General features: G+C 40.9%; 1 protein-coding gene across 1 annotated transcript in view; it reads right to left on the minus strand.

The window, feature by feature from the left end:
* KCNC2 (potassium voltage-gated channel subfamily C member 2) overlaps positions 1–27,481 on the minus strand; it is a 252,934-nt gene that overhangs the window by 121,885 nt on the left and 103,568 nt on the right. The window lies entirely within an intron of this gene.

The raw sequence follows: 27,481 nt of genomic DNA on the forward strand, positions 1-27,481 counted from the left end.
CTCTGTGCCTACAATTAGTTTTTTTACTCTACTCCCAAGACACCTCTGTACCAATGAAAATCTTCTCTCATGTGGTGGCACTGCCAGTGCAGAAGTGTTTCTAGTTAAAGAAGTAAGAAAGGAATTTGTATTTATAAGAAAGAGGATTCAGTTATGAACATAGGAAAACCAGTAATTTAAGTATCATGGATCAGTACTTTACAAATATATATATATGTGTTAAAAACAGACTTAATGATGGCTTTTGGAGCTATTCTTCTAGTGACTACTGCTTTGATTGTCACTCATCTTGTTTCTGATAGATGAGGCACATCAGAAACCTCTTATGTTGTTAGAAATAAGTTTGATGATGGCCATGAAGACAGCTAACTTGTTGGAGAGTACTCTGCTTGGACACTTTTTTTCCAGAAGAAAGAAAAAAGATGGAAAGTGAGCCCTAGGGCAGTGACACTCTCACACTTTGAACAAATGAGTGATGTGAGACAAACTGCTCAAATCACTTTTTGAGAAAGAAGGACTTACCAAGAAGTGTTCTTCCACAATCTCAGGATTTTAGATCTCCTTGAAGAAAAGCCAAATTTCACCAAACATTTCAGAAGCATCTTCAACAAAAGACCACACAACCAGCAGATAAATATTTGCAGATTATGCTGGAATGTAATGAAATTCACAAAAAAGACATATATCCCTGGTGAGTTTTCCTGATTGGTACATAAAATACGTGAGGAAATGTTGTATTTCAGGAATCCAAACTTATAACGTTATCCTGGAAGAAAACACACAGTCTAAAAAAATCTTATATGTCATCAATAACTATTTATTAACTGAAACATACAGGTAAATATACAGACCCTCTCTCTTTGTTGCAGCGTAATATGTTGTCTCAATATTTTCAGTGTTTTCTGATAACTCCTACTTCTGAAATCATAGGATAACCAGAATCTCTATTTAATATCTACCCTTCCTAGCTGCAAAGAAAACCTAGAAAATCCATGAGTACTTAAATAGTTAGGAAGTAATAAGAAATTAGTGCATTTATTATTTTTAAATCCTCATTTTTAAGCTATCATTAAAATGGTTGGGATTCTGATCAATGAATTCTGAATATTTGGCTAAGTTAACCCCAGAGCTTAGATATACCTCCATGTAGCAACGGACAACAATGATTTAAGACGTCATTACTTCTCTCTGCCATATGTTTTATTCCAGCAGGACAGCAGGCAGTAGAAAAGATATCTGATCACCTCTTTAGCAAAGTCAGGCATCTCAGAGGACAGCTCAGGCCACCAGGCTTCACAGAAATGATTGACAAGTGTTTGCATGGCCACAGACTGCACTGCAGGCACAGGAAGTGCCATCAAAGGGACAGGAACAAGCTGATACAGGCTGGCAGTGTCAGAAAGCAACCCTTCCCTTTGCTCTGTTGATGCGGTTGTAAGCCCAAAGAGAAGCATGAAAGTATGCACAGAAATAAAGAACCAGAATTCGCATGAGGTTTGTTTATCCTCATGCTGACCTCCTCATGATTAGGTTGAGTAAGGATATAAAAAACAATATTCAGACGACAGCTCATTTATGAAAATAATGTGGTCCTCCAGCTGATGAGATCCCTATTTACTGCTAGGTACTGTACCATCATAACTACATGGTAGTAAACAAGTCTGCATCTCTGAATGCTGATAAAGGAAGCAGTGGAAATTTTAGCATCTGAATCTGTGCTGAGCAATGTCACTGCTCCAAGCTGCACTTCAGCACTGAATAAGAAAGCTACTTCTGCTATCCAAAAGACGTCTTTCTCTTCTTGTTCCAAACATTCAAAAAAGTTTATTTGAGAACATTTAATACATCTTTAGGTATTTATATTATATTCAGCCAGCTTGGTAAGACTGATTTCCCAGTGCCTCAGGATAAGTGACATTTCACTCTAGCAACACTCTATGTAAGAGCTAAAAATAAGACACTGAAAGATACAGATAGACTGACATCCATGATAGAATCAGTTGCTTATAGTGGGCATGAGAAACTGTTTGCCATTATCTGCATGTCTTCAGCACTGCTGCTATAAGCAGTCAGTGGCTGATTGTTTTGAAATATTTCCCATGAATGTAATTAACTGTAATGACGGTTGATAAGGTTGGACATCTAGCTGTCACCATATAAAAGTCAGACATCTGGTCTGAGGTGTACATTTCTGCTTTCTAAATTCAATAACCTGACATCTGAAAGCAAGTCATCTCAGTTAGCTTCAGCTCTTATCTTAGGGATGGTATGAATCACCACAGAAGGTGCCTGTGTCTTTCCACTGCCTCCAAGGAAAGTCTTATTAAGTGGACTAGTTATTACACATTCTTTCTTATTCTCCTAGTTTTATTTAATTAATGATTATGGATTGGTTTTCTTGCTTGTTTTTGAATGTTTAAGCTTTGTGACTTGCTTTGGCTTTGTTTTGGGTTTGTTTGGTGGTTTTGGTTTTATTTGGGGTTTTTTTCTGAAAGGAACATGTTTATGGTGGCCTTTACTTTGGAAATTCACAGTTAAATTTTGCTGAAATTGAATACAATTATGTCCTTCAATAATGGGAAGCACTTTCTCTAATAGGTAGAAATAAAATGTAACTTTAGAGGCCAATGAAAATACAGGAACTAAAAAATGGCTGTAATTCGTTGAATTTCATTACTGTCAGAACACTATTATCATCTACGTATTACTAGTATTTTGATTTTAGATCAAGACTAAATAAAACTTACTAAGGGAACGAGGAGGCATGAAAGAAATTGTTGACTGTAACAATCAGATTAAGAGTGAGATGAAAAATAATATAAAAATTAGGATAGCAAAGTTCAAAATAAGAATTTCAAACTCTCTTATGTCCTGTCGTATAGAAGAATAGGTCTGCAACACTGTTATATTTCAAGAACTGTAACTTAACCATGAGAAACAGCCCAAGTCTGACATGTTTAAAATGCAGAATCATCATTTCATAGCATGACTTGAAATTTTGCTAAACCACAGAAGCAATCTGTCATATTCCATTTTGTCATAGATGTTTTTGCTTTGACTTCATAAGCATGCTGAATGTTTGAAGAGCAATGAAGGGGAAGATTTACTTTATAGATACTCCAAGTTACACTTGACTTAGTACATTCTTCAAACCCATGTATTTTCACTAGGTTGCAAGCATAGGCTATACAAGAAACTCCCCCAATTCCTTCCTCACCTTCTCCTTAACTCTCATAAATGCTTCTTTTCACCCTAACAAACTTAGGATTTCCTCTTCCAGATAAATTGCTACAGCTTATATATGTGTTTAGCAAACCTAGCAAAAGGGTCAGCAGCTGAGTAACTGTCATTAATGTATGCCATGCAAAAGGGAGTGTAAGTACAGAAATAAAAGTGAATACCTTTGTCCATGCCCATAATATGAAGAAGGTTGTGAGAAGAGGGCTCTGCAGACCCCAAGTGGAAAACAGCCCCTTTGACCAGGGCAGTTGGCCTGTGCAGTGACCATCACAGTGACTATAGCTCTGCTTGCCCACATCTTATGGATGCTCCATCCTACAAACCTTAGCCCTGACAGGCTGTGGCTTGTGTCCTCTTCAGACTGAAACAGCTTCCAGTTATGGATAATGGTACCTAGTTGAAAACTGGACACACGGAGTTCAGTGCTGTATTGGGTCTGGCTGAGCTGGAGTTCATTTCCCCATAGCAGCCCTCACAGTGCTGTGCTTTGCAATGGTAGCCAGAAGGGTATTGATAACACACCGGTGTTGTGGCTGCTGCTGAGCACAGCACCAGCACTGTAGCATCCCTTCCTCAATCGAGAGCAAGATCCTGGGAGGGGACCCAAGTAGGCCCAAACTGACCAAAGGGATATTCCAGACCATATGACATCAGCTCAGATGCAAAAGCTAAGGCAAGGAGCAGGAAGGCAGGCATTCATTGTCTGATGGCTGCCTGCTGAGGAACTGTTATGCACACTTAAGCCCTGCTTCTCAGGAGTGGCCGACCATCGCTGCTCATGGGAAGTAGAGAATAAATCCCGCTGTCTTTCGCTTCTGCCTGTGCAAGCTTCTGCTTTTGCTTTAAAGAAATTGCCTTATCCCAACTCACAACTTGTTTTTCTACCTTACACTGTCCCCTTTAAGTGAAGGGGAGGGGAGTGACAGAGAGGCTGGGCGAGCACCTGGCGTCCAGCCAAGGTCAACCCCCCACAAGTGCAAGAGAACAAATTTTCCCAATTGGAATTTCACTGGACAGATAAACTTGATAGAAAAATAACCTCCTGAAATCTCCTGGAATATTATTTGTGATCTCTCCAACAGCACTCTGTATGATGTGTCTTTGCAAACCAATAGTTGCTGTGAGCTATAAAATAAAACTTTTTGAATTTTTCAGAAGTTAAAAGCTATTTATTTTACTAAGTCTAGTTTTGCCTATTTTTTTTTGTGGTTATGATTCTATAAGCCTTGAAAAGTTCAGCTAATTTTTTTTCAACCAGATAACCGTAATTTTTCTTTTGAAGCACACTGGCTTGTTGTGACTTATCAATGAAATAATGTGTGATACTCCTTCAAAACACAAAATTTTGACATGGACTGTTTATCATTACAGTCTGTCTTCTGCCTAATAGTACCCAGATGAGTGAGGTTTCCCAATCTAGATATGAAAAAATGAGGCTTTTCTGTGGCTTTGCTTCTTTACGTGGTCCCAATAGTCTTGCTGTAAAATGAGAAACTGTACATCTAGTAAGAAGCTCGATTTTAAGTCCAACTTTTTCCACTTCCAAATAAATTCAAATAACATTAGTTTGTGGTTTCCTAAATCAACTGGCTACAGAAACTATACTGTTATCTAAGGTGTTCCCATGCTAACATCTGGAAGATAGTGAAGCTGAGGACTCCTGGGAATGGTTTCACAAGAGAGAAGCTGATCAATTCTTTGCTGATTTTCTGTAAGTTTGCATTTGACCTAGGACTAACCTAGCACTAATATTTCTTTTCCCTCTGAAATTTACATAGAAGTTTTGCTCATGACACCTTAAAGCAATTTACAAAGGAGACCAGAATCAGTACCTCTGTTTTAATAGGTATAGAAAATTAAAGCATAAGTTACCTGGGCTGTGTAACTGAGCAGCTCAAGGCTTATCAAAGCTTATCCACTTCCCGAGTATTTGAGATCTGATTAGCCAAACCTGAAAAACAGAATTAGCAATGTTAACCCTTGGCTAGAAATACAGACCTCTCACCTAGGGCACTGTATCTGTCCATAGTCTGCACAAAGCCCATTGCCATGCTTGATAAAGCAGCTTAACTGGCTGGCACTAAGGATGGCTGTGGCTGGGAGAGTCAATACTTCCAGCTAAGGAGGCAGAAGCTCGATTAAAAGCAGTAACTTCACAACTATTTTATTTCCCAACACAGTCAGTGAAGAAAAGACAGACAGGGGAGCCTAGGCTGCAGGCTACCTTTTCAGATGGATTTAACTGCTTCAACTTAGCCTTCTGGTGCCATCTGAGATGCCCTTGGGTATCTGCCTTGCCTCTAGCAGCCACTACAGGTGACCTGAGGTCCTCTGCAGATCCTGCGACATATCTGACAGCCTCATGGAGATGTCTAGCTTCCTCAAAGGCATTGTAAATGACATCTGAATCATGCCTTGGGTTTCCTTTGGAGATAACTGAATCATTCTCTGGGCTCCACTAAGTGCTGACTAGCTCTAAATCAACCAGCGTGGGAGTCCTAGCACTCCACTCATATGAAAATGTCACATGAAACCTAACTTTATGCTGCCTTGTCTAGCCTCTCAATGCTCTGTTATCTTTACTAAGCTGCATACTTGGAGTTTGCTTAATTTATTCTACTGTTCTGACGGTTAACAGTCAAATACAGTTTCTTTACTTTGAAAGAAATTTCAAGCTCCTTGCAAATATTTCTTCCAAAAGTTAATAGGACCTGTTAGAAGGTATCAGAAGGTGTGCCAATAGCCTGCTAGGATTTCACTTACAAAGTCTCCATATTTTCTTCTCAGATAAAGGCTCTCTCTCCTGGTCTATTAGTTCAGAAGGTCTACATATTCTGCTGAGCTATAAAAGTCTGCTTTTCAATCCTAATTCTTTTAATTTCCCCCATTCTTTTTCAAATTAAAATGTGAAAATCTTCATAGTGACTGTAGGAGGCTGTATTTTTTTCTGTTTCACAAGCAGTAAGTTTGTGTGGCTTTTTTCCATCCCTTGGTTCCTGGGTCAGGATACTACTACCTACACCAGTGCCCAAGTCTTTGTTTGAAACATATCACCATTTCTGCCCATCCTGATATGAAGGCTTAGCTCCATGGTAGAGTACTTAACAGAGGAACTGGGATTGTTTCACTGCAGTTGGACAACCAGGGCTGAGGCAGAGTCTCAGAGTTGTTGATACTGATGGTCTCTCCCACCTTTGTCCTTTCCTGACAAATTCTGCAAAGGTTAGCAAGTTTTTTAATTTGTTTTCATCTAAGTCATTTACTCTCCTTAATTTGGAAGCAATGTGTGCCAGTTTCAGCTGGGTAGAGTTAATTTTCCTCACAGTGTAGCCACAGTGTACGGGGCTATGTTTTGGATTTGTGCTGAACACAGGGTTGATAACATAGAGATGTTTTTGTTATAGCTGAGCAGTGATTGCACAGAGCCAAGGCCTTTTCTTCTTTTCATATTGCCACACTGGCAAGTAAGTTGGGGGTCTGTGGCAGGGTGGGAGGAGACACAGCCAGGACAGGTGACCCAAACTGACCAAAGGGATATTCCATATCATATGACATCATGCTCAGTCTACAAAGCTGGGAGGAAGAAGGAGGAAGGGGCTGCAGACACATTTGGAGTGATGGCATTTGTTCTTCTCAAGTAACTGTCATGTGTGATGGGGCCCTGCTCTCCTGGAGGTGGCTGAAAATCTGTCTGCCCATGGGAAGTAGTGAATTAATTCCTTGCTTTTCTTTGCTTGTGTGTGCGGCTTTTGCTTTCCCTATTAAACTGTCTTTACCTCAACCCATGAGTTTTCCACCTTTTGCCCTTCAGATTCTCTCCCCAGTCCCTCTGGTGGGGGAGCGAGTGAGCAGCTCCGTGGTGCTTGGCTGCTGACTGTGGTTAAACCATGACGTGTTTTCTTCCCTGACTGCCCTTACTGTCTGTTAGCAGTAGAAGACCTGGAAACAGATGATCGTGCAAGCAGTGTGTTGTTGGCATAGGTGCTATTCCCCAAGCCCCCTAAGAATTTATACACCTAAGCACATCTGAGAATCTAGGACTTACACTCAGTCCTCGTTCTCTGATTCTGAATCTTGAGATTATATCAGGATCACAGATTTCATTTAGGGAAAAAAAAGGGGGGGAAAAAAAGAGCAAATACGCAAAAAGTGGTTTAGTCAGGTTCAAGGAAAAGAGTTCTGACACATAATCCCCATGTAATCAATCAAAGAAAGGGCAAAGTCAGGTCTAACTTCCAGCTAGAGAGAGCACCAAAAGGGGAGGAGGCACCATCCTGCCTCTCCTCCTGCATCCAGCTCCTCCATATGGGTAGCATTTCTGAAAACAAAAATGGACCCTTATAATTGGGAAAGCATTCTCCCTGCCCAACCTTTTCAGTTCCAAAGTTATAGCCCTAGAGTGGAGATAGCCAGAAACACTAAGACAGGGATGAAGTGTTCAAAAAAAGGGGGGCAAAATTCTTACAGCAACAGCAGCAGCTGAGGAAGGAAAACCCTTAGCTGAAATGAGACTGTCTCACTTGAAGTTGGTGATGCTCCCCATGCTCGATACCTCATGGGACTCTCTGAGTGCTGGAGAAGCTGCCATTCCCTTGGCTTTTGCACCTCTCTGAGGTCCCTAAATTTAGGGAAATAGACAGTAACTGAATGGTGGGCAGACATTCCAGTCATTTCTAAGAGCCCGAATCCTACAACATGGCTCAGGCAGGAAGCACAAAAGGGATATCCTGCCAGCATGAAGTATTCACGCTTGGCAGCAGGGATGTTACAATGTTACAAGGCCAAACACAATCCTTGGGGGTCCAGAAGCACTCTCTCAACAGAAAGGTCTGTATGTGGAAAGAAAAGGACCAGCATTTGGGTTCAGAACTAAAAGGCACTTCAAAGTTGCTCTTGTCTCTCTGTAGGGAGAGAGCATCTCTACTACACCTCTCATGGTGGAAACAGGCACCTTTTTCTCTGTAAGGGGCAGCTCTGCTACGCAGAGCCCCTGCGGCCACTTGACATGCTCCTGAGCTGAATTACAAGGTCTGGAGAGGACCAAAGAGGTTTTGACTCAGAAGGAGATTTTAAACTTAACTAAGAAATTAGCAGTGCTTGCCCCCCAGCATAAGCAAATCTCCTTTCCCCTCTTGAGTACCAGATATTCCCTTCTACCAATTCTCCTACTTCAGGGGACAGACAGAGCATATTATAACCACCTCTGTACTCTATAAAGGTTTGGTGGATTGACCTGGGCAAAATGCGAAGTGCCCACCAATGCCTCTCTGTCACAACCCTCCTCAATTGGGCTGGGGAGAGAAGTAAAACAAATCCTAAAAAATCCTTCCCTCTAGCCCTCCCCTCCTTCCTGGGCTTAACTTTATTTCTGATTCTCTACTTCCTCCCCCACAGTGGCGCAGGGAGATGGGGAATAGGGGTTATGATCAGTTCATCACATGTTGTTTCTGCCACTGTTTCCTCCTCAGTAGAGGAGACCTTCTTCACTGACCTTGGTTTCTGCATAGTTGTTTCTCTCAGATATTGTCACTCCTCTCTTCTCTGGGTGTAATTTCTTCTGTGCATTAATATTTTTTCCTTCCTTTTTTTTCCTTAAATACGTTATCACAGAGGCGTTACTACCATCTCTGATTGGCTTGGCCTTGGCCAGTGGTGGGTCCATCTTGGAGCCACCTGGCACTGGCTCTGTTGGATTTGGGGGAAGCTTCTGGCAGCTTTTCACAGAAGCTAATGCTGTAGCCCCTCCACTACCAGAACCATGCCACGCAATCCCAATAAAACAGGGAAAGGGTTGTATGGATGTTTTGGGACAGAGTGAGATCCGAAGGTTATGAGGGAAGCAGAGCACATACTGTTGTGACTATACACCTGATCTACGTCTCCCTGCCTTCAAATGAAGGAGGGAAGAATTTGGAGAAATCCCTCTAGATACAACTTGCAACCCATCATCCTTAAGTTTAGGCTTAAAAATGAATATTCAGAAAACTTCCACTATTTCATATATTTTTTATAAGATGAGTAGGTTGGATTTCTGGGAACAATGTGACTTCAGTTAGAGGTCTTTAATTCCAGCATACACATTTTTTCCTTTAAAATCATTTACAGACATACTCCTTGTGATTTTTGGACCTATAGCCCACAGCATAGTTTTTATTTTTCCTTCACCAAAGAGATTGGAAAGATCTATATCCGTGGCTGGAGATGGGAATGTAGAGTTTAGCAGTAGGTTGAGTTTCCTGTGACATACCCTGTATAAGCCCTGTCATTGTTCATAATTTTTTCTCAACACAATTTGCAAGAGAAATGACAGTAATCTACATTTCCCCTGAAACTATTATTATTCTGCTATGGCACTAAAATTCATCTGCCCTCAAGAAATGTTTGAATAGGAACGTCCATACATAATACATGTTTTCAATTTATTATTAATGCACTTCAATCTGAATCACAAATTCAACATGATATCTGACTTTCTTCAAACTCGTTCGGTTCTGTGTCAGCTCTTAGAATATGTTCATCACCATAGCATCTGAGTAACAGACCTATAATGCATTAAGTGGTGGACTTAAAAATCAGTCACACACTGTTTAGCTTCTCAGTTTTGCCCCAGAGGTAGAAGCCTGGGCCATGTGGAAAATTCAGTTTTGATGTGATTTTTATTTAGTTTGGTCTGATGCATGTTTTCTTTTAAAATATTTGTATTTGAGCCAGTCAAAGCAATGGCTTTTACCATCACAGTATGTGAAGGTCAGCTTAGTGATGGTCCTTAGTTTCTGCACAATTAGTTTCATGGTCTTGGCTCAGCTACGAAGAAAGGGCCATGCCCAGTACAGACAAGCCTCACCTCTGTAATAAAGCACCAGTTGTCACTGGGCAGTCACCAGTTTTGGTCTTGATCTCAGCATGTAAGTACATTTTGTAGATATTCTGGGCACATGTTCAAAAAAAAGATTTAAGTCTAGCAAGTAGCTACAAGTCCTAAGACCTAACCTTATCTGTACACTGAGCTGTGACAGTGGTACCCTCTGCCTGGCTGCAGTGTAGGACTGGTGGAGCAGTGAGTCAACCACGTGCAGCTCACATGTTAGAGTTTAGCCTTAGGTTAACCAACGCCATGAGATACTGGAGGAAATCCCCAGGTAAGGGATCCTGCAGTAATGACACAGTGTCCCAAATCTGATCACTCCATACACAACCCCAGGAGAGATGCCAGGCTTTGTTAGGATATTGCCTGCACCTCTCTTTTAGACAGCAGTGCACCATTTGATGGGGACACAGCAACTACCAGACTGCATCAGGCTTTCTCACCATGAAAAATGGTTTCTAAAGCTCCTTGGGTTCCTTCCCATGGAGAGGAGTTTTAATAATCCAGTTACTACATGGTGAGGAAAATGATTGTGCCACAGGGCATGCAGAGCCAGCAGGACCATTAAGGTTAGATCTGCATGCTGATCACTGGGGTTTCAACCAGCCGCTTTGGGAAGCTGAGAAATGGGAAAATGAAGCCAGAACCAAGTCAGATGCCACATACTGTCATTTTCCTTTGCAGAAATCTAAGGAGCTATAGCAAAGTGTGTATTTTAGAAGTGGTTAGCTCTTTGAAGGATTACCGATGTAAATATTCCATTTATGACTGTCATCTTGATATCCAGCTCCTGTATGTAGTTCAAAAGGCAACCCTCAGTATAGTTTCTCAGGCAGTCAGTAAAATACTAAAAATCCCACAAGTCAAGTTATGATTTGCTACAGAAGCACAGACATTATGAGCTATACACCAGCTGGAAGAAGTCCATAAAGTACATCAAAGCATCCCTTTTGAAGTTGAGAACATGAATGGCAAGCTAGTAATGCGATGATACTGCTGAACAACTTCGCATCCAACCATGGCAAATGTGAGATGCTTTACTTGAAAGGAACAATCTAGCCAAAATCTTTCAACCCTATGAAAAGAAAAGAAAATCTTTCATGTGAGTAAGCATTTCAGAAGAATTAGTCTGAGCCAATAATCATCATTCTGACATTCATAAAACTCACTTTACTGAAGACATCAGTGCATATTACAATACTAATGAAGCTATAAGAACTGGGGAACAGGCTGAGTCTGCCACCTCCCAGCAAGTCAGAAGCAAACCTGGAAAGACAACTCAAGCACTCTGACTTGCAGGCTTCCTGTGTATCAGACCACATCTCTCTTTTTAAAGAGCTGTGTTGCCATCTCTGCAGAATATCCCTGGGTGTTGCAAAGTGTGCTGCAAGCCCCAGAAACCAAAGAGAGGACAGCAGTTTGTACCCCAAAAGTCTGATTGCTTCCTGTGCAGGTGAGCCCACCAAAGGGCAGCCGGGTTGTGTCTTCCTCCAGGACAGATACCTCCCATGATCAAGTCCTCCTCAGGTCTCCATAACCTGAACCAAAATCTCATCTGGGGCAAGGTATCATGAACAGAAAGGAAGTCAAACTAAGAAGGGAAGAAAGAAGTAAAAAATGCTATCCGTAAGATAATAATACATTTACCACAGAGGACTGTGAAGGACCATACAGAAAAGCAGGTCTTAGGCAACACATACTTGATAAATATTGGATAAGGAGTAAATTTTAAGAGGCTGCATTCCACTAACAGGGTTTAATGCAGAAGTGCACTCTGAACAAGGTGAAGAAAGCACAGCTTTTAGCTGCTGTAAAAATGTTTATAAGGAAAGGGATGGATCAGTGATCACAGCAGCAAGCCTTATGCACTGAGAGTTTCCCTTATAACTGTCTGTAAGTTACATGCTTTCCATGCCTGTGAATCCCTTGTGCCAGCCAGCCAGCCATTCCCCAAAATAGGCCAGCCTGCTGATCACTTCTTTTCTCTGAGCTATATTTCTGTTCATGAAAGCCAGCTGTCACTCAGGTGTTCCTATTAAATTTGTAGTTCAGAGCGATGTGAGAGTTTTAAAAATTTACCAGTGTTCCATTTGTGTGAAATAGCTCTGATATTCTAAGGAATTATATTTTAGTTTATAAATATTTGATTAATGTGGTTGCTGAAATATTACTTTATCAGTTTTTCTTTATGATATACCCATATCAAGAGCTTAAGATCAAAACATAGAGAGGTTGCAAGGACCTGCTTTAGAGAGCATAATCTGGGGGCAAGAAAGCTCAGGGAAAGATGAGGGGATGGGGACTCAAGGAAACCGGTGACCCACTTCCATGTGCCCAGAGACATCTTACTGTCCTCAAGATTTGACAACTGTGCCTCCATCCACAAATCTGAGCACATGAAGCCATCATTGCAAAACTGGGCAAGGGCTGCAACCTCCTGGCTGCTGATCTACCCAAGACAAGGAAAGCAGCTAGCACAGCCAAAGCATCTGTGCAGGAAGCTGTGTGGATTTACTGCTGGTGGTGCTGGAAAATTAGATCCCTTTGGTCTTTAGGCACCACTAAGCAGTGTTTTGGAGGCTCTAAGTGTTCGATGTAAGTTCTGATGGTGGAGTGGGCAAGTCAGGTAAGTATCCAAGTCCTTTCATACACTGAGCTAAAGGTGAGACCAGAAAGGGGTATGAAACAACACCCCAGGGCAATGGGTTTCATAAACAGTGGATAAAGGTATGAGATTTCCCTAGGAAAAATCTTGTTGGGCAAAACCACACATACAATTATGCCAATGAATAACCCAAAGGTGTCCAGTCTTCAGAGTCATTAAACATTTAATGCTGCTATCTTCAGGTTAATTTATGCTTGGTTGTTTGGGGTTTCTTTCCTCATGTTTGATTATTACTAAGCAGAAGTGACACATGCCCTTGAAAGGGACATTCAGTTTGACGCTGCCAGAATTTCCTGAACTGATTAAACATTTCCAGCAGATTTTTGTGAATGATCAGAAGGAGCTGAGTCACCCTATTGAAGATTTAGGAAAGGAAACAATTTTTAAGCAATATCTCACAGAAATATCTTACAAGATCTTAATCTGCTCAAAGGCCATTATCTTAAGGTCTAGATTTTGATCATAAAGGTGTCTTACTAAGGCATTTAAAGACATGGTTTAAGCACATCTGAAGTCAATGAGTCTTTCAAAAGTGCATGCATTCAAGTGTACCCACCTATTCTGCTAGGAAGGGATCACTTTTAAGAATGAAGATTTTAGACATTAGCCCTGAGATTCATCTTGATGGTCTGCAATCATGACCAAGCATTTCTGGCAGAAACATGCACGGTGAAAAGCACTTACACATTCAATCTCAGAAACAGTTTGCCTCAAGTCAGAGAGAGTTAAATGATGGACGTGCCAAAACTTAAAGAACAAGGATGAAGCAGACAGCTTCTAGATTGGCTGTGAAAAACTGATGAAAAACATGGGGTCAGGACTGCTGGGAACAAAAGAAAAAATCCACAGTGGAAAAATGTAGAGGTTACAAGATCAAAATTGCTGGTGCCTTCACTACCATGTTGCCCAGGTGAGGAATGATGCCAAAGACTCTAAATAAAGAACTGAGTGTCTTGGGGTTGATTTTCCTGCCCAGATTGCCAGCATTAAGAACAATTACTAGACAAAGGCTTTCAGTGGATCTGTGATTAAAATTCAAGCAAGAGTTCAGAAGCTGAAGTTTTATGACAGCAGAAGACAATGAGGATGACAGAAGAAGTGACAGTGAGAGGGTCTAAAATGTACTTGCATTATGCCAGTCCCCTGAACAGGCTAATCAATGGATGCTGACTGGTTTTATTAGATCTTGTGAGTGCCAGATAGACCCTTTAACACCAACATGTGCTCTGCAGATAAACTCTAAGCTCTTCATGGAGAACTGGGTAACTTTTACAACACTGTGAGGAAAATTGCAGATCAGCATTCTCTAGGAGTGTACCTCATGGGTACTTGAACATACAGATAATGAAGGTCTTTGCTGACCATATTAATACTGAGACACTTTCTAGGAGAGCTGTATTACCACAAAATGACCAAAGCCTTGTCGTTTCCAAAAGGTAGGACTGACTCCTGCACTTCCAGACAGGTGTGAGTGGGAAGCCTGAAAGAATCTCAGTGGTCACAGACTCCTGTATTTCAAGTGCAGCAAACAAGGACCAGCACAAGACTCTACTGTCTTACGAAAACTGTGCCAGAGCTCAGACAAAAAGTGAGTACAGCTAAGGATGAGGCTTGGAAGAAGGAAACTGAAGCAATCAACATCCCCATTAAATTCTACCTTGGGCATGTTCTCAGCCCCTTGCATCACTGAGAGGCAGTTCTCAGTAGTGGAATTTCTTTGATTTTTTTTTCTAGGAACAGGATGGTGAAACATTCCTAAATGCTTACAGAAAAAAATGCATTTTAAAAGGCTGTGTGAGGGTCATTCAGGATTGAAAAATTTCAGAGGGGAACCAGAGACATTTTAGATTGACCTCAGATGAACTGTGGCATTATGGAATGTCTAAAGGTTTGTCACATATGCCAAAGTACAAGACAAGACAAGTGAAATAGCCCATGTTGGTGGTACAGAAAAGGCAAAAGCTTGCTGCCTGGAGCAAAGTAAGCATCAGTTTGTTTAATCTGGTGGAAAAAAATACTCCTTGTTTAGATATATTTTTTTAAACTGGCAGAAACTCCTTTCTAGATCTGAACACATGCTTTCAAATATTTTACGTGAGTCATCACTTATTTTTAATGCATTTATTAGTCATACCCATAACCATTTTTTATATTGGCTTTAAACAAACACTTCTGTCATTGAATCTTGCTGACATCTCCATTTAACTTGAATGAAACCCATGATTGTGCAGACTATGATATGAATTCAGTGCACTATTTTAATCATCACAATAAGAACAAGCAAGGTTTAGGACAGTGAATATTTACTGCACTGGCCTTTAAAGCAAAATGCAAAGTTGTGGATGCATGTGACAGTAGAAAAACAAACTTTGAATTCCCACATAGTAATTTTTATTACAGAAATGCTAGTCTAGTAAGGGATGTGATTATTCTAATTAATCATGAATGACTGTGAGGAACTGGACTTTATTAATTGCCTTAAAAACATTGCTATTATAGCTAGCTATGCAAACTTCCTGCCAGAAGAGTAAAGTTAAAGGTTAAGGAGAGGAGCCTATAGCCCATAAAGTGTTAACTTTTTGGGTTCAGGAGCAACTCTTTGAGTGTGTGATGCTTCTCTAGGTGTGTGATGCATATCTACAGAAGATCAGCAGTGATTCTCTGGGCATGTGATGCTTATCTCCTATAAGCAGAGTCAAAAGGGGCCCTTTATACAGGGCACCTGTATAAAGGACACCTATCACTAATGCCTCCCTTTCAAAAGCAGGGGCGCCTCCAAAGCGGCCCACCCCTCCCCAAGCCTAAAAAACTTTGCAAAAAACCAGCGACCAAAACATCAGCGACAGACAACAACCAAGTTAGCCGGAGACCCCTGAATGGTGACTAAAAAGCTTTCATTCTTTTATTTTTCTCTCTTTTCTGTTACACATTTCCTTGGGGGCTTTTTTCTCTTTCTTTCTCTCTCTCTTCCTTTATACATTTTCTTGGGTGATATCTTTATGCTTTTACATTGCTATATTACAACCAAAATGGCTACATACCTGTTTTGCTTTGCAACCAAATTGTTCTAAAATAAACCATATATATATATATATATATATATATATATATATATATATATATATATGTAAACACTGATCATCTAGTTTCGATTTACTTTAATTCATTCCAAGGGATTCATTAATGAAACAAAATTTACTCCTGCTTGGCAAAGTGGGTCATAACAACGAAACATAGATCACTTGCAGGCCCCATGGACTCCACACTCATACTAAGCCATATTCATATCTGTTTTCTTATGTTAGATAGTTTTCCCAAATGCTACCAATATGAACATTTTTGGAGCAGGAGTAATCCTACAAGAAGAGAAGAAAAATAATTAGGTCCAGAAGGTATGCCTAAGTTTTCATTCCCATATTTTAATACATTTTTTTTAATATATATATAATTTTTTCCCCAGATCCATTCCAGGAAATCATTTTCTGTATTTGTTATATCCTCAAAAGCATTAAGAAAGGTTAAACTTTCAAGATGAATTTTTAGTCCTGAATTATTAGGTTGTCATTTACTCCTGTACTGTTTTTCACTTTCAGTGTTGGGCAGATAATCTAGATTTCCTTTCATAGTTACATTTCTAGGACAATAATCTTCTCAGGGGCAGACTTTGGATTAGTGGATTGCAGCAAAATTTCAAGACTCAGCATGTTATTTTTCTCTTGCATCTTTGCTGTTTTTCCTGCTCTGCACAGATATTCACTCTTCAAAGACGCCTGCTCTTGACACACTACATATTAACCAGTGGCTTCTGATGTCTGCATATGACTGCATACACTGCATATGTCTGCATATGACATATGTCTGCATATGACTGCATACTGATGTCTGCATATGCATATGTCTGCATACACTAATGTTTTTTCCATCAATTCTATTTTTCTTAATCATCAGGTTCAATTTCCTATTACAAGTAATAGATATTTACTTCACCCAATGCATTAGTACTCTTCATACATTTGCAATTTCAAAAGACAATTTCACTGTCTCAGCATGGTTTGAAAATGTGAAACCAGATGCCATTTTGATGCTTTTCGAGAAAAAGAGCAAAAATGTGCTTGAGACCAACCCTGAAGGCCAGTGTGCACTTTCATGTGAGTTTTCTGGAAAAGTCATATTTCTAAAGTTATCTTGCTGCTGGTGAGGAATATATGAAATGTGGGCAGAAGCTCAAAGGCTGCGTATAAAGCAATATGCAATGTTCACAGGCCCTCAGCCTGACTGATTGTATCAAGCCATTTATACCCTTCTCCTGGTGGCCAAGAGTTACATTTGTGTAAGTTTTCCATGCTGAGAGGCAGAGACACAAAACCACATAAACTGAAGAGTTTTCTCCTTGTACTTCCCCTCTTTTTTCTTAGTCGTTCTTCCTGCAATTCAACTTTGCTTTGACCATGAGTATGATGCAACAATCTGTGTCTTCTCACACCTGCAGTTAGAGGCCAAAGAAGGAAAGGAACCAGGGGCATCTCATTCAAAGGCAGGGATGCTGTCTCAGTGGACCTTAATCTGATGTATGTTACAAGTGGTCTGCAAGTTTTATAGTTAATGGGCCAGTGCCAACTCTCTATACTGGCCATGAGTCATGAGGATTTCCATTTATCAAACTATAAATGAACTCCTGATGTAGCCAATTTGCATGACATAATGTTTATAAAGTTCTGAGAACAAGCTTCTCTGAGACTTGGGTAAGGTCAACATAAAAGAAAATCTTTCTGATCTTTTTCATAGGTGGAGGGGTGGGGCTTTTTCTCTCTTGACCCCAGAATATATAGGCAGGTTTGTTGATATTGTTCCACGGGAACAACCCCATATGGCTGATTTGGCTTTTCGTTCTGCTCTGTCAAGTGCCCTCCTCATTTTTCATCCCTACTGTACAGTGGATACATCCAGTCACTGTGCATTGGGCAAGCACAGTGTGCTGTCATGGTTCTCATACCACTTTCATCAGCAAATATCAATTCCTGAGTTTGAAACTGTGCTCCCAATCCTATATGGCAGGAAGAAACATCCTCCCTAAAAGAAGGATTGGCTATGATGTGAATAGAACATATGAGACATTCTGTATTCATGTCAATTAGGAGTGTTTGAACAGCCTTTATACCATTTGGGGTTGGTTGAATATTTTAATGACTACTGGGTTTTTTTTGTAAACATGTTTGTGTGTATCACAGATTTGCAGCAGAAGAGCTCATGTCTCTGCAGCACTCAATGTCTGCTCGGATTCATCCTGTGCACAGGGTCAGTGTGACAAGCTGGAGCATGTTCACCTCTGCACAGTTAAACAGGACTGACGTATCGGGCACTGTGCTGCTCCTCTTCTGAATGGTGCATGTGTCCCAACCAAGGAGTCAAGGCTACCATGTCAGAAGCAGCTTACTCAGAAGTTAAGCAGAGGCAGCAAATGTGTATTAAGGACAGATGAACACAGGCTCAATGCAAAAGACTAACACATATGGAATCTGAACATAACTCTGTTGAAATGGAAGTTCAACAAAGACTTTTTATGTAACGTACTACTTTCAGATTGCCATTATAACCTGTTAAAACTAGTTTATGTTAATAGCACCTTACAATGGCTGTTTGATACACAAGGGGGGAAAGCCAAAAAGTTAAGAACCCTTAACTCTGAACAGGAACCACACAACACAGCTCTTGCCATAATCTCTTTACTACTGCCCAGTAATTCATTATGTTATTGCTTCTCCATATGCTAGAAGTTAAGAATTAGTTCTGGGGAAATCTGTATCTTTCCAGTGTATAGCAGTTTCTGTACTCCACAAGAGAAAGTAATATTTTTTTTTCTAGTTTTTACTTAGATGGGAAAAAATTAACTCAGTGTGGTCAAGAGGACAAAAATACAGTATCAGTCATTTGGGTTGACTATTGAAAAGGGTTACTTTTGTTATTACTGTATTTTGGTTGTTTATAAACAGTAAATAGGATTCTTTCTGATGAAAGACTGAGGAGACAAAAACTAAGGAAGTGAACTAATGGACATCCATTAAACCATATGAATTTTTCTTCCTTATTTTTTTCTGGGATTTCCTTGTTAACATCATTTTTGGACAACCATTATATTAAACAGTGTTCCAAAGCCACAGAGTACTGCTTTGCAAGTATAACTTTTCTTCATCCTTGTTCCTTTTTCTCCAGAAAAAAAAAAAAGAGAGTGCTGATAAATAAATTTGTAATCCAGGTCCACAGAGAAGGGCTTCCAAATGCAAAACAAGTTTGACTGAATTAAAGCTGGTGGCAGGTTGTAAAGTGCCCGTACACTAAGGGAAAAGAGTCTGTGTGGACGCTGCTCTAGAGCTAACATGTTGAGAGAGCATGTCCTGACCACTAAATGCCTTTCCCTGGAGGGAGAGGTGTCCTGCCACAGCTTTGCTGGCTTGGTGCACTGAGCACTCTAATTCCAGCTGCCAGGCAGAGTTGTGGTTCCCCGTGCTTTCCAGGCAGCTGTGTATTATGTGATGGAAACCCTTGGCACAACACAATAGCCCAGATAGCTCTAAAAATTCAGTGCTAAGCTCTGAAACGTGCAGTCCACCTACATATGTATTGTTCACTGCAATCACACTCACAAGCACTACTTGCAGCATTATCTGATGAGAAAGACAAAATTCCCTCTTTTGGGGGGGGACTGAGGGGACAGGTTTGGGGTTTTTTGCATGCTAGCGCATCATGACTGAGGAATTAGTGGTCTTTGGAACTGCTGAGCCCTGGCAGCGCCTCAGCACTCAAAGCCCCTCTGCAGCCTTCTCACCTGCAGCTCAGTGTGTGGCAACGTCAGAGGGTTATCAGTTGTTCTCCCAAGTGACTTGTGATCAAAAAGACCAGGTGCTTCTTCACAGTAGATATGTTTGATGTGGGGAAGGGCTTTTTTCAAGGCTGAAAGTACCATTTACCCAAGTCCCAGCTTCCCCCTGCAGAGTATCTTATACACAAAGCACCTTTTAAAAGCTCCTGGGATTCTTTCTTGAACGTTTGACAATATCTGTTGTCCATGAAACCCACTACTGAGATCCACAATGCCAATAAAAGCACAGAATTTCTCCTTTATTTTTTGTTTGAATCCTTTGAGAGGGGGAGATGATCACTTGTATCATCTTAGTATTGTGACCTGTTTGAAGTTATGCAGAAACACTGGTGGCCTTGTAATCCTGATGAGGCTAAAGATCATATGCAGCTGTGAAACTGTGAGCCAGCACTGGCATTTCAATGTCAGCTGCTGTGCTTTTGATGTCCCCTTGAAACTGCCTCGAGTTTGTCTTGAAAGAGAAAATAGTGTTGCAAAAAAGGACAAAAAATAATTTTCTATGTAGAAGCTAAGTTTGATAATTGAGACTAATCGGAAGTAAAAACATCCAAGCAAAACAAACAAGCCCATTTATCACCTTAAACACAGCAATAAGCAGCTTCTGGGAGTGTATGGAAATTGGAAAAACTCATGGTTTGAGATAAAGACAGTTTAATAATTAAAATAAACCCCAACAAAATAGGAAAACAAACCCAAGAAAAAGAAGTCACTAAAAAAACCCCCAAAATACTGCTCATCACCAGCTAATTGATGCCCAGACAGACTCGATGCAACAGAAGCCCTGGCAACCTTCCTGCCTCACAAGCTTTTGCTGCCAAATATAATGACATATAGTATTATTGGACATTCCTTTAGCAGTTGGGGTCAGCTGTCCCAGCTGTGGCCCCTCCCAACTTTTTGTGCACACTGAGCCTGCTCACTGGTGGGGTAGTCTGAGAAGCAGAAATGGCCTTGACCCTGCGTAAGCACTGTTTAGCAATAGCTAAAACATAGGTGTGCTGTCAACACTCTTTTGTTTGCAAATCCAAAAACATATCCTACCTGAGCTGCTATTAAGAAAATAAACACAATCCCAGTCAAAAACAGTATAATCCCTTACACAAAATGAATAATAACAGCTGCATCTCTAAGAGTCAAGAGTCCTCACTGAGCCCATGTAGCCATCTAGCAAACATTGACCACATTGTTTTGGGCTGGTTGTGGTGACGAACATATTTGGCATTGCCTTCATGGTGACAGTGCACTACACAGAGCATCAGGGAAGGAATAAATTTCCTTAGGACCAGAAATGGAGAGTGGTTTCTCATTTTTCAGTTGCTGAGGATGTATGTGGTACAAGATGAGGCAGGAAGGAGAGAAGCTGGTGGCTGAAGTGATGCTCAGGAAAGGGGGATCTTCCCATAACTAGGGCACCCAAGGAACAAATGTTTCTTTGTGCATCCATCCTAGGGGATGCTCTGTGCTTTCCCTTAGTGTGTAGGAGCCCAGTCAAGCCCTAAAAGAGAAAACAACGGGACTGAGGGAGGAGCAAGGTAGAACTTTGTGGCAAAGGGGCTGATGTCTCTGGCTGTGAGCAGGAGGGGCCATGCAGTGGGTGGTGATGCTGTACCACACGGGGCTGCCCCATCCTTGTGCCCAGGCCCTGGCACAGCTCTTCCCCACTGACCTGCCCCTCTGCAGCTGCACAGGGAATACAGCACCAGCTCACTCCAGTCCACATCCTGAGCCCCAGCAAATGTGGACCAGCAGGATCTGGCCGCTGAGACTGATTTGGGATATACTGTCTCAAGACCTCGCAGCATAGTCCACATCCAACGGATCCCTTGGATCTTGGTGCAGGTAGGCCAATGTGTGGAGCAGGGACCATTTAATGCACATCTATTCTCAGGCCCACCTGAACCTGCATGATGACACTCCAAATCCACCCACCTACTCAACGGGCAATTAAAATCACCTACAGCCGAGCTCCCAAAGGCATACTCCTGCAGAGAGATTTGGAGATCCCCTGCCTCCCATCGCCTTGCTTTAAACAGAGCACGCGATACTGTTAAACACCAAGATGCGGCATTATTCAAATATTTTTGTGATGATGAGACTACTCTGTGAAGCTATGGGGGCAAAGGGGAACTGGGAGAGGGCTGCGACATGTTTGGCACAGGTTGCACAGCTCTGCTTCCCTGCCAGCAGCTCTATAAGCAAAGTCCACCACACAGGAGAAAACATCCTCATGGAGAAGGGGACATAGACACATGCTGCAGCAGCACAGTGGCTGTCACATAACACTGGTTCTTGGGCAGGCAGCACAAGACTGGCTAAAACTTCTGTCAGGAATTGGAAAGCTTAATCTCAAGGTTTGGATACTGTTACACTTACCCTACACACTGCTGCTGTGTCCCAACCAAGGTGGCCAGCTGGTTGCAGGGATGAAATCAGATCCAGAATCCGGAAAGGTGTCGGCAATGCTGCTGACAGTGCAGGTGTAACACCAGAGCTGTGCCCTGCAGAGGACAACCACACCGCTCAGTGGGCTGGGCTGGGCTTTTTTGGGAGGCAAGGAATTAAATCCCAGTGCCGGCTATAGACAGATGCTTGCACCTCTCAGCATTGTGTGTTGAAACTTTTATGGAGAATCAGACAGCTGCAGTTCCAACTCCCTTCCTTTAGCTTAGACATGGTAGCAACAGCCCCACTGAGGCAAAGCCAGGCACACAAATTTCCCTAAGGACCTGTTGTGAACTGCAGATGGTTAACCTGGAGCACCTCTATTGCTAAGCATATGCTTGCCTGCCCTGCCAGTTGGCACAAAACACCTTACCTGAAAACTTGGGTAAGCATATAACACAGTTTGTCTAGTATTTTTAAATAGATGCAGGCAATGTAGGAATGATTGAATAAAAAAATTACCTGTTATTGCCTAAAGATTCAAATACAGATAAGTGAAACAGGCTTCCCAGTAATAAGGACAATAGAAGTCTAGAAATTATGTCCTATTTGAAGGGTACTGAGGACTATGAAAAAAACTTAATGCAGAGCTTTTGTCTAGGACTAGAATATAAAAACTTCCCTTAAAGTAAATTCTTATAGTTACCTTTGAGAGATGTTTAATGCCTACATTAATTTAGCTAATGCACCTATTTTCATTATATTTATATTTGATCTGAAGGAAATTCAGTATTATGGTAAGCCTTAAAAAAGGGCAGAAAGAGTCACGTCAATATTAGTCATAATTTTTGACAGATTATGATATATTCATCACTCCAATCATTCTGCTCAGTACTATTATATTGATTGGGAAATGAATAGTTCAGTGAATATACGGTTGGAAAATCTAATTTCTGAATTTGGTTTCTAAGCAATCATCTCCATCTGGTTTTTTGGCATGTCCCTCTGAAGTGGCCCAGGCACTGGCCATATTCCAGTTGCAAACTGCTCCTGATTGACAGCTGTGTTGCTTTTTAGACAGCATTTTGTGGTTCCAAAATTTAACATTCCCAACAGTGTTGGCTATACAAAAGTTGCTGCAGAGAACTGCAAATTCATTCCAAGATGAGCTGGACCCAACTGCAAAAGGCGATATCTCCATCAAGTTTTAGTCAGCTTCAAAAGGAGACTCAGTTCTGCACTCCTCTACCCTTGTGATTAAGGTACAAATTCACTTACCTTTTCCCTTTCCAGCAGCTCTCATGCAGGCTGCAGCTGCACCGTAACGAGGAGACAGGCAAAGGAGGCATGAGAATAAGTCCTGAATACAGGATGTGAAGGCACATGCAAAGAAAACAAGGGAATAATCTACACAGTGGGTTCAGTAGACTGCAGAAGGGAGGGAAAAAGCAAACAGGTAAACATGAGCTCTGCTTAAAGCTCTTCCAAGAAGTGTTTCTGAAGTATGCCTGGAGCACACATAACAGGATTGTTTCAGCCAGGGATGTATTTCTTGCAAAAACAAAAAAAGAGAAGCAAGCTCAGGAGTCAGTGTGGGGACATGTCCATCCCACATACACCTAATCACGAGCCATCTCCCGGGCAGGCTCCCATTGCACACTCCCTTCCTCTTCTGAGAAGAACGCAAGTGCTTCTTGCACTTGCAAGAAAACTAAAATAAACTATTTCTGAGGCAGTGGATGAGAAATGTCCATGAAACAGCCTTGGCATCCTACATCTGCAAGACTGAGCAAAACACCGGAGGGTCACTGGAGCAGGGGTGTGTTGCTTCTGCACTGAACCTCTGCCCCTATGCCAGGAGGGAGACAGATCCGGATACTTTTTTTGTCAACAGGCACTCACAGAGATCAATTTGACCCATACTGAAAGAGGTATCTAAGATATCGGTAACATCAGTTTCTAGACATGAACAATCCGTCTTCTTTAGCTCTGGAAAAACCCAAGCAGCTTGCTAAGAGTATGCACCAACATTCACATGGCAGAGGTGCTGCCAAACACCCTGCAGTTTTAAAAGATGTGTAGATGTGGCTCTTAAGGCCATGGTCTAGTGCCGGACTTGGACTTGCAGTGTTAACAGTTGGACTCAAGACTTAAAGGCCTTTTCCAACATAAACAATTCTATGATTCTATGATGTAGGTGATAAATGTCCTGGAAATGCCCATGATATAAGCCAGTTGCTTCCCAAGACCTAGTCTGCTTAAGTGAGTCAAGGTAAGTTTTGAAACTGATGTCAGTGAGGTCATTTGACACTAGGAACTTGTTCAGATAATGTCCTGCACTGAGGAAACTCTTCAATAATTACAGATGCAACTATCAAGTTTAAGTTCTTCTCTGAGCACAGTCCTATGCTCTTAAGCTTTACAATTGCTCCATTATTCACAGATTTAAAGGATAACTGTCTAGGGTTAAGTACAAGTTATAAACAGCAGTAACTAAATAAATTTTGTTGCTATGATTTTGAAACAAAAGAAGAGTTTCAGCACTGGAAGAGTTACAATCAATGTCAAGACACTGACATAGCAAAAGCTGTGTGTTTTTATTTCTGTCAGGTCACAGTTTCATGCGGCAGATTTTTTGTAAGAGTTCAAGAAAACCACGTCTTTCAGTGCTCCCTCTACCCCTCTTTCCAGTGTTCTAGTTCAGAAGAAATCTGATTTTTCATGCTAGCAAAATGCAAAAAGTACCTTTAAACAATGGCATCGTTTTAAGACTTTCAGAGCGTCAAACTTTATTGTACCACCAACATTCACAGGCATGAAGAAAATAAGATTTTCATAAAACCTTGATGCTGCATTTAGTCACAAAGCAAGGAAATCCCCGTAAGGAACAGAAAATCCATTCTATATTTAGCATAAGCCTAACACCATAATGTCGCTGTGGTTAACTATTATTCAGATTGATGGAGTTTTGCATTGTTTCACTGCAAAGGCCAAGCTTCTTTAAGAAGTCTGATCTTGCTACTTTTGCAAATAAACTGTCTTAAGGTCAAGGGGAACAACTTCCACTTTCTTCTTTTGGTAGTTCATTCTCTCATGCAAGTATAATGCTGCTCTGAGGAGGCCAACACAAAATCATCTGCTTTCTGTATTTTAAAGAAAAGGTGCCCATACCATTCTACAAAACAAAGATAGGTTACAGCCATCTATCACAGCCTCAGTATTTCCCAGGGTGTGTCTTTTTCTTCATAATACAATTCATGTTTACAGTCCTACAGGAGTCTTAGAATCATAGAGTTGTTAAGGTTGGAAAAGACCTCTAAGGCCTTGGACTCCAACCATTAACCCAGCACTCCCATGTTCACTGCTAAACTGTATTCCCAAGTGCCATATCTATATGCCTTTTAAATAACTCCAGGGATGGTGATTACACGACTTCCCTGGGCAGCCTGTTCCAATTCCAACTCAAAATAGTGTTCTCTGACTTGCCCTAGTATCTTATGTCCAAGTTCCATTTGAGGAGAAAACCAAGAGCTTCATAAGATAGCAAAATGCAGCAATGCTCTAACCAGATGTAGAATATAAAAGGAACACATCCTAAAAGTTTCAGAATAGCCTAGCTGCGGCCCTGGTTTAAACTGATCTCCAGTCTTCCTTCTGCAAATAATACAGGAGATGTTAAATGAAATGCAAAACATTTTGGTGCCAAATTTTCAAGAAGTGTCCACCTCCAACTTCTTTTTTTTAAACATGCTAGAATATTGCCATCTGTGAATGTGAAGCTGTGAAAGTAGGAATCTGAAATCTGTCAGCTGTTCGTCAACATGTTCGTAAGAAAAAAAATACAAGTGACAGAAGGCTGGGTTTTGGGGAGGGGGTTGCTCAGACACCTCTGCAATTTTGACATGTCCCAGGGATATTCAGTAAAGTAGGAGGAAAATGTTCACAATGGTACACCAGCTAGGTACCCAACGCCCAACACTAACAGCTCAGTGTTTGCTCCTGAGCCAACTCTCAACTTCAAACCCCACAATTTTTAAAATAACTTGTCTGCTTGGAAATCAAATAAATAACAAGTCTTTCCAAGGGGAAAATAATGTATTATAAAAATATTAATATTTCTGATAACTTTAACTTTATAGAAACCTTTCTCTTTTTTTGCAATTTTTTCCCAATTAATATTCAAAGGCTCTATTATGCAATTGTTCAAGCCACTGCTTGTAATACAACATATTAATATATTCATTTTCTCTTTTTAGTGGCAGTTTTCCATTCCAATTTCCTTTATCTGACTTCTTCATGATTTTTTCTGATCATAAAATGCTCTCCTCTTTCAATTGGTTAATTTATTCATGACTCCTAAAATTCATATTTTACATTAAATATGCTGGCAAGTTTGCTCAAGTCAGATTGATCCCTTCCTATAATTTTCAGTAACCCATATGAACAAAGGTTTCCTTAAATTTCCTTCTCTTTTAACAGCTTTATTTTAATCCTGATCTTTTGTAAGAGAACTTTTAGTAACAGTAATTGTTTCACACATGAAAAAGCCTCCTGACACAGAGGATTATATTAATTATCATTAGCTGCATGCTTCTTAGCAGTTCTGGAACCAGTTTACAGAATACACCTATAATACTCATAATGCAGTGTCTCAAAACACTGGAACAGCAATGTTTTCTCAGTGCTGAATGAGGCCTCATAGGAACAATAACTGCATTCAAAGTCCAAAGGTCCCATAATCTGCTCATCTCCAAATTACATCACAGATTTTGATCTCGACACAAAACCTGCTGTTGCACTAACTTATCTTTCAAAAGGATGCCAATTTTTGACATCTTGATTTTACAATTTTAAAAGATGAATGAGCAACAGCCTTAACTGTCTTAACGGATGTATTACTTAAAAATTCACTGCTTATTTTCTAGTTTTGACTTCTAACCTTAAGTCTTACTTATACAAGGATTAAATAAGTTTTTGGACTCCTAAATCAAGCACAGAAATGCCCACAACCACTCCTTGGTAGGTATCTAACACCCAGAATACCCACACAGCATCTTCCTGCTTGAACCAAAAGTCCTTTCTCCAGGTGCAATTTTGCTTCTGCAGAGCCAAAGGCCTCTTGGAGTTTGGACAGAGATGCTCTGCGTATGCACATCTCATTGTGACGGCACCCTTTACAAAAGATCATTGCATCTACTTTTCTTTAAAGGACGGCCAAAAGAAGAAGTGAATGAGAATGTGTAGCACATCCTTTACATTGTATTTGAGACATATGAACTGCACTACCCTGAAGAGTGAGGTTTAGGTTCAAAGCCTTCCTCAGCCTGAGAAATTTAAACCTTGGTGGAGCACCTCTCACGAAAATGCACTTTCACCCCTTCTTGGGCCCAGAAGCAGAGGAAGAACAGGAGGGGGCTAGTCTTTGAGGGTTGGTAGTTAAGACAACTCATTC

Source organism: Chiroxiphia lanceolata, chromosome 5, assembly GCF_009829145.1.
Source record: "Chiroxiphia lanceolata isolate bChiLan1 chromosome 5, bChiLan1.pri, whole genome shotgun sequence".
Taxonomy (NCBI): Eukaryota; Metazoa; Chordata; class Aves; order Passeriformes; family Pipridae; genus Chiroxiphia; species Chiroxiphia lanceolata.